Genomic DNA, 8,318 nt, shown 5'->3' with positions numbered 1-8,318 from the left:
TATATTGGACCCACCCTGCATCCCGGGGCTCTACCACGATGGACCCACCCTACATTTCGGGATCTACCACGATGGCGCCAAGCTCATGCGCTGCCATGGAAAAAGAAAGCTATGAATAGAAATGTTCATCCAAAGCATGAAAAATCTCAATGTTTCTCTCCTCTTCCCTCCCTCGCACGCACATGCCTGATTCATAGTACAAATTTATGTATCCGTTAGAGAAGAGCAAGCTAAAAAGGTCCTCCTCACTTTCTATCTCCTATACCTAAAACTGCTTTTAGGTCACCAAATTTATACCAAATGAAAGAGAGGGCATATCAAGTTGGAACCTTGAGTTTCCTTTCAACAAAAGATCGGGCCATGAGCTAAATACGAGAACCTAAAGAGATTACATTCAAAATGTTCTGAGGTACCGGAGAAAACCATCCAAAACCTGATAAATAAAATCTAGCTGAAATATAGATATTTTATTAATATTGCATGGATATAGCAAGCAAGAAAATATAATGAACAAAGAGAAAATTTAAAGTGCACGCCTAATGAACGAATCAGGTTTCATGAGGCTCACATGACAACTTAAGCTTACTGTTTCTATTCTAATATGTGAGATGTGCAAACTTGAAATGTCACATGACCAAGAAAGGGAAGTTCAAAAACCAGTTTATCCTTGCAGTTGCATCTTGCATGTCACTGTAAGGATAGAAAAGAGATAAATATTAGGCATGATTTACTAACACTGTCAATAATTAATCTTTATGGTGCGAAATATCTTGATTATGATTAGGAAATATCCAAATTGGACCAATTTATGAATCAACCACAACCCGCTTACAAGAGCACAGAAGAACAAAATGATTTGTACAAGATAAAGCTCACATGGGATATTTGCCCCATTTTTCCTCCCTAAACATGACCATGACATGCATTTGCTTTCCCATGTATTCTGAATACATTTCTACCACAGCTAGAGGCATCATTCAAAACAGAACAACATCAATTACTCTTGGGTATCCACTAAAGGCAAGAGTTGTTTTATTCTCTTGGGCATATGGCTGAGCCGCATGGAAATATTAGAGATGTTGGGAGTTGAAGATCAAAGGAAAATATTTGCACGTATTGCATTATTGCTCACACCTAATTGGCCCTGCAGGCTGAAGAAAAAAAAATCCAAACTTTAATATAAGCAACAAAAGAACGACAACTTATAAGAAATGAAAAAGCAAGGAAACACTCACCTACAGGCCCAAACAGAATACGAGACGCAATTGCACTATGATTTACCCACGACAGAGAGTCAAGAAAAATCACAACAATCAGGTGAAAGAGGCAACATCCCCTATTGAAGTCTTCGGTGAAATTTAGGTCCGACAATAATAATGCAAAGCTTCACCTATAACTTAAGGTATTGACAAATCGTTATGCACAAGGATAGATCAATAGACATCTTAATTCCAAATGACACAATTTTTCTGACGGAATCATCATTTTAGTCAACACATTTTGTACTTCAACAAATACTAAATTCAAAACAAGCAAACTTCGGAGGCTGCTTCTGACAATTACCTCTAGACAAGTAATCTTGAACTCCTATGGTCCTATCAGAATAACTGAGGATAATACAGTAAGAATAAGTTTATATTGCGGCACAGAGAAGCAAATATTTTATAGTTGACCAAAATATTAGTACCTCGTCAGATCAAAATATATTCAAAGACATCACAATTTCAGGTCACATGAAATTGAGATGACCCACTATGCGATGTTGGCATTGTTCAACCAGAAAAAACAACCCCAATCATCGGTGTTGACAACTCAATCAATGGCAATCTGACTAATGTTCACCACTGTCAACACTAACATGACCAATATTTGAGTTCAAGCATTCAGAGTATTCTATATTCAACAAGGTACTTGGTTTTGTGGTCCCACAAATTTACAGGGTATATCATTGTTGCTTTTCACATCTATTCCACTAAAGATCCATTAACCAATGGCCACATTTCATTCCTTATCATCATTGACTAATTTAACCTAAGATGCAACGTATAAACCAACAAAGAAAATTATTTGTGTCTAGAAACACCCACCCAGATCTCCATAAAAAATAATAAGTGGCAACAAATACCTCAGGAAATAACAAGAGCAATGAATCATGGAATGAATAAAAAATTGATAGCCATATATTGTAATAGTGATAGAAAAAAAATCATATGCATGTCTATTTGGTAACTCACTCCATGCAGCAGATTCTAGGGGTCTATTGGTTGTCCAAACTATGGTATGCAAATGTTTTGACCTGCAAGTGTTGTAGATGACTGTGGGATGAAACAGTAATCCAGAATATTAATTAAAACGTGGTGATACCAATGGTGAATTAAGCAAGATGCTCGAAAACCTTGTTAAGGTTGCAATGGTGGCTCCTTAGTACTGTTGGCGCCGAGCCCTAGCTTGCTCCTTGCGCCGGTGCCCAGCTCCCTCCCGCTCTCTCTCACTCGCACGAACGAAGGTAGAAGAAAGAGGAGACATTAGTGGATTTTCCCGGCGCTCAAACGCCTCGGCGCATAGACGCCGTTTTCCATTATCCAACTAGCTGGCACAGCCAGACACACAAGGATTACAAGAGCTCTTATAACCTGTCAACGACGCAATGCCCACGCAACACCCTCTGCCAAGCTCCACGCGCACGTACACGATCTCCTGGAGGCTCGGCCTTTCTCGAACGTGAGCCAACTGCTCTTCCGCGAGACCCGGCCTCCACGCCTTGCTCCTCCACTGCGCTCGTCAACGGCCTGCGGCTCGGCCATCCCTGCTTCCGCCCAGCCCCGATCTGACCAATGGACACACATGCACACCACGTACACTGGCCATACACTACTTAGACAGTGCCCAGATTATGGTCAGACAACACCCAGACACACACGACCTGGCCGGGCTCTCCACGCACACGACGCGCATAACCGCACGCAACGCGGGCCTGCCCAACAGCTTGCAACGACCAGCACTGACCTCCAACGGCCTGGCATGGTTTACGGCTAACATTTCTCCCCCTAAACCACGACCTGGCGTCGCTGGAGTTGTTGCGGCTTCCGTCGTCGTCGTCGTCGTCATGACCGTCGCACCGCGCCGCTGCGGCCTCCGCCGCGCAGCACCCCACGTCCCGCGCTCCCAGGCTCGTGTACACGAAGCGCACGCACGCAGTCGCCACGGCCCGAGTCCAGCGCCCCGACGCGGTCACTCCTCCGCTGCATTCGCCACGCCCCGCACTCCCCGGCCGGCGCACCCGTCGCGCTCCGACGCGAACTCCAGCGACAAACACCGGAAGGATGTAGCCGAACTCGAGCACGGACTCGAGCACAACCGCGACATACGCCTCCTCCCAACGTCAACCGCACGCTCGTACGCGCGCCCGCGGTCCCGACGCGCTTGACACGTCCAGTGCGCACCCATAACACGCACCGGTCGCGCCCGGCTCGCCGGCGGCTTATTACCCTGCACCGCTGCGGCCTCAACCGCAGCGCAGCACCTCCATGCCGCCATGCCGCTGTGTGTCGTTGAAGCCGCCACCACACAGATCCTCCGCGGCCTCCTCACCGTGCCGCCGCAGCCACCGCTGCCTCCTCGCCGCGCCGCGCACCTCCATAGACCGACACACGGCCCGGAGCATCGCGCAGCCGCCGGCGAACTCCGCCACCGCCGGCACGCCTCCGGCAAGGAGAACGACGCCCAAGATAACGAAGCTCTGATACCAATTGTTGGCGCCGAGCCCTAGCTTGCTCCTTGCGCCGGTGCCCAGCTCCCTCCCGCTCTCTCTCACTCGCACGAACGTAGGTAGAAGAAAGAGGAGACATCAGTGGATTTTCCCGGCGCTCAAACGCCTCGGCGCATAGACGCCGTTTTCCATTATCCAACTAGCTGGCACAGCCATACACACAAGGATTACAAGAGCTCTTATAGCCTGTCAACGACGCAATGCCCACGCAACGCCCTCTGTCAAGCTCCACGCGCATGTACACGATCTCCTGGAGGCTCGGCCTTTCTCGAACGTGAGCCAACTGCTCTTCCGCGAGACCCGGCCTCCACGCCTTGCTCCTGCACTGCGCTCGTCAACGGCCTACGGCTCGACCATCCCTGCTTCCGCCCAGCCCCGATTTGACCAATGGACACACACGCACACCACGTACACTGGCCATACACTACTTAGACAGTGCCCAGATTATGGTCAAACAACACCCAGACACACACGACCTGGCCGGGCTCTCCACGCACACGACGCGCATAACCGCACGCAACGCGGGCCTGCCCAACAGCTTGCAACGACCAGCACTGACCTCCAACGGCCTGGCATGGTTTACGGCTAACAAGTACATTGAATAAACAACCAAGGTCTGTACCCAAAAGTTTTTGCTACACCCAAATTAATCCACAGTTAACACATAATCAGCTGACCAAAGACAACTCATACTAAGAAACAGCACAAGTATAAATGAAGATAGTAGATTGGTTATTACAGCAAACAAAGTGAGGGAGATGATGAGAGCCTTTTGATCAGGAAAAGGTAGATGAGCCAGGTGGTAATGAAAAGTAAACAAAGGGAAATAACATGGGAAACTAACCAATCCAGTTGCCACCTCCACATCGGCAGTGTGGAAAAGGAGAGTGAGAACCCAAACTTCCTCACTGACCTCTGTTGAATCATGGCTCGGGTAGCAGCTTCTGCAATTGCAACTGAAGTCATGGTGTGTTCAACCGCGTGCCCGTTCGCTGCACCGCGATGCGAGCAAAGACAAGGTCGTCCTTAATGGCTTACATTGATGTGAAACAGGCGAACTGGACTGTCGGGAACGCATCCAACAGGGCCAGTAAGAGACAAGGCACACATTAGTTGACCCAGCATAAAGAGCAGTCACTATGATGTACACAAGCTTTTGCTTGTCAAGCCCAATCTCCAGGCTGTGTCCGAAATATCTTATTGCTCTGGCTATACGTACTCAAGTTACAGTATTCATTGGATGTATGCGCTCAAGTAACAATCTCCCTAACTGTAGGTCAAATGGCCCTAGTTAATTTTCCGTACTGGGACTCACAGGCTTGTCATTAAACGACCGGCAAATATTAGTTTGGACGTGAGTTTCTGGTTACAAACTTACAATGCAAAAACATGACCACACAATCACTCCTGCAACCACTGTGTGCTGGATTTTCGCACTATATTTTGGTTTTCCAGAAATATTTAAAGTAGGTTTTTTTTCATTGAAAGTACATTAGAACTGTACAGCCGTCAGTTTCCAGAAGTAACAAGATAACTAAAGCATCATTACATTACAGAGAAAAGGTGATGAACGATAGAAGACAAGTATTACCCAATGTAGAGTTGTAGACACGCATAACTTGAGGAGTATTTAGAACTTTTCCAAGGGACCACATCAGCGCACAGTACACTTATAAGCTGTATGGGAAAACTTTGATTTATACTCGCATGTGTATCAGATTACAACATAGGAAAAAAAACAGCGATTCATACCGAGCTGGATTTATACTCGCACGCGGAATCGCCGGGAGGAGCCGCCCTCGTCTTCCCTCGAGCACCAGCAGCGACCAAGGGGCGACGGTTTTCGATCTAGGTGGATGGGCGAAGAAGAGAGAGGGGGATCTGTAGAGAGGCACGGGATCTTGGCGGCGGCGAAGGGAGACTCTTCTCGGATCTCAGCGGCGGCAAAGGGTCCGTCGAGGTAGCGCAACCTGCGCAGGGATGCAAGTGCGAGGCGGCGGCGAAGGGATGTGGTGGTGTGGCCTCGTTCTCGCTCGAGGGTACACGCCTCGCTCGCTCGTGCGTGCGAGTCCAAGTCGATTTTTTTTTCGTTGGTTTTCTTTGGTAGAGTTTTTTACATCCGTTTTTCTATCGATCGACCGGAGGTTTGCACCTGGGGGCATCCCAATCTCAGTTTTTTCTTTCGCCGCTCGGTCGGTTCAGGGGGAATCGCTGGGAGATGGGAGGTAGAGGACGAAAAAAACCATGATAAATGGGACGAAAATTAACCGCGAAAACTGCCAACTAAGACATTAGAAGTAGAGAAAATTACCATCTAATTGCTAGTTAACTACGATGTGCCCAAAATATTATGAGATGGTCTAATTAGGTTTTGTGGGAGACCAGATGGTGCAGCGCCAGCAATAACCTTTTGAATTACAATTATTATATCTACTATGATATTTCAGCCTTATACATTTACATGATACTAAAAATTGCCTTGGCTAAATTGAATTGCAGTTACTATATATATGCACATTAGCGACTAATGGTAATTGGCTTTGTACAGAGGAGTAACAGAATTACCCTCAAGTGAAACTCCAAAAATATTAACCATCAAGTGTGTCGTCCATGAAAATAGTAAAATTACCATCCAATTTTAGAATGTGTCCACGTACCTCACGACACACACATCCACTAAAACTAGATCCGTTTACTAGTTCGATCTTGATGTATGCACATGTATATACTACTGTCATTTCTTATTGATGCAGAAAAATTACTATTGAATTTAACAAAGAAAATAATCATTTCTAGAAGCAATTCCATTCTTATTACAGCATTACCATGTGAAAATTTTAGTTTAATATTGGAGGACGGAGGGCTGGTGAGTAGTGGTTAGTAACAATTTTAATTACATTATTGTATGTTGCCAAAACTTTACCATAACTAGTGATGGATCAGCCTAGGATCTGATAAAGTTTCTAATACCGTTACTATATAAGACAGTTTTTTTACCATCGTTACCAAAGTAGTGGTCAAACGTTACGAGGCGATCGTGCAGCATGGGCTGCTAGTAACGGATTTTTATCCCATTACTATATATATATATATATGCAAACCTTTTACGGTCATTAGCTATCGGTGAGGCCGAGTGGCGCGGAGCAAGCGATTAGCGCAATTAGCGACCGGCGCGCACGATAAGGCATTTTGCGCTCTCGCTTAGTTTAGCGTCACCGTATGCGTCTAAAATAGTACAAAAAAGTTGGTTTGTCATTAAGACTTCTATACCTAAAAGTAGTTCTCCAGAAACTCATAAAAGTGCGCTCTCGCTTAATTTAGCGCCACTGTATGTGTCTATACAAAAAAGTTGGTTTGTCATTAAGACTTCTATTACCTAAAAGAAGTTCTCCAGGAACTCATAAAAGATCCCCCCCCCCCCCAATATTCATGCGTATACATAGTATCAACATTTAATCTTGTTACTATTTAGTGCTAATGAACTTGTCTCAGTACAACTAGACAAATGGAGTGTTGTAGGGTGAAACCCTAGGTGAAGATCTTTCACGAATTGGAGGGGAAATCCCCAAGAAAAAGAAGAACACAAAGTGGGAAATTCGAGGAACACTCAAATTGACTTGATCCAATCACACATGTGCTAGATCCAATCACACAAAGAGAGATACAAAGATCCAGATCCAACAGAAGAAGATACAAGAGGTAACTAGTTCATCCCAATCCTATGAGGAAGGAGGTCTTGATGATCTTATGATGGGGATCCTTCTCCAAGAGGAGGCCTTGATATCCACAAGAGGATCTTCTTCCTTAGAGGTCATGATCTCCAAGAGGAGGAAGATGAGCAAAGCTCTCTCAATATCTCACATATACTTTGCTATCCTCTCTAATGAGCTAGGGGAGGAGTTTATATAGCCTAGGGACGAATTGTGAGGGAGAGGGGGATACAAGGGTCAAAACTGAAAAATGCACGCACGCATTCGGAGGGGTCCGGGCACCCGGACCAGACAGAGGCGGGCGTAGAGGTGAGGCCGGGCACCTGGGGCAGCAAGGGCCGGGCACCCGGACTGGGCAGAGGGCCGGCTGGAGGGGGGCCGGGCACCCGGGGGTTCCAAGCCCGGGCACCCGGGCGGAGGCAGCAGCTCCCAGCGCAGGGGCCGGGCACCCGGGGCGGCGGCTGTAGTGCCCAGCAGCGGGGCCGAGCACCCGGTGCGTCCAGGAGGGAGGGCGGCCGGCTGCTAGGGGACCGGGTATCCGGGGATGTCCACGTCCAGGCACCCGGAGTGTCCAGGGGCCTCCGGTCTTCCTTGTCTGGACCACTCCTCTCTTCTCCCTCCCCGGGAGACCTCGTGCGTGCTTGAACCTTCGGGTGGACTTGGTGTTCCTTCCATGCTTCCTCGCGATCATCTCTGAAGTACCTAAGAATGCACAATGTTTCCATTTGAGGTAGAATCCAACTCTCGTGTGAATCCGAATGAAGTTCAAAGAGGAAAGAATTAACCTCGGTTTCGATTGCGCGTGTGCGAGCTCTTGTCATCGGTCCTCTTCGTGCTTG

The 8,318-nt window shown here is 47.2% G+C and overlaps 1 long non-coding RNA gene across 1 annotated transcript; it reads right to left on the bottom strand.

Moving 5' to 3' along the window:
* Positions 1-731: 731 nt before the first annotated feature.
* On the bottom strand, positions 732-5,844 carry LOC123097317 (uncharacterized). The gene is made up of 3 exons (XR_006447007.1): positions 5,522-5,844; positions 1,236-5,446; positions 732-1,151 (listed from the first exon to the last, which is right to left on the bottom strand). It is a non-coding gene; the product is annotated as an uncharacterized lncRNA (long non-coding RNA).
* Between the last annotated feature and the right edge of the window lie 2,474 nt (positions 5,845-8,318).

Source organism: Triticum aestivum, chromosome 4D, assembly GCF_018294505.1.
Source record: "Triticum aestivum cultivar Chinese Spring chromosome 4D, IWGSC CS RefSeq v2.1, whole genome shotgun sequence".
In the NCBI taxonomy this organism is placed as follows: Eukaryota; Viridiplantae; Streptophyta; class Magnoliopsida; order Poales; family Poaceae; genus Triticum; species Triticum aestivum.
Note: the sequence above shows the minus strand (reverse complement) of the source record. Positions and strands in the feature narration are given on the sequence as shown.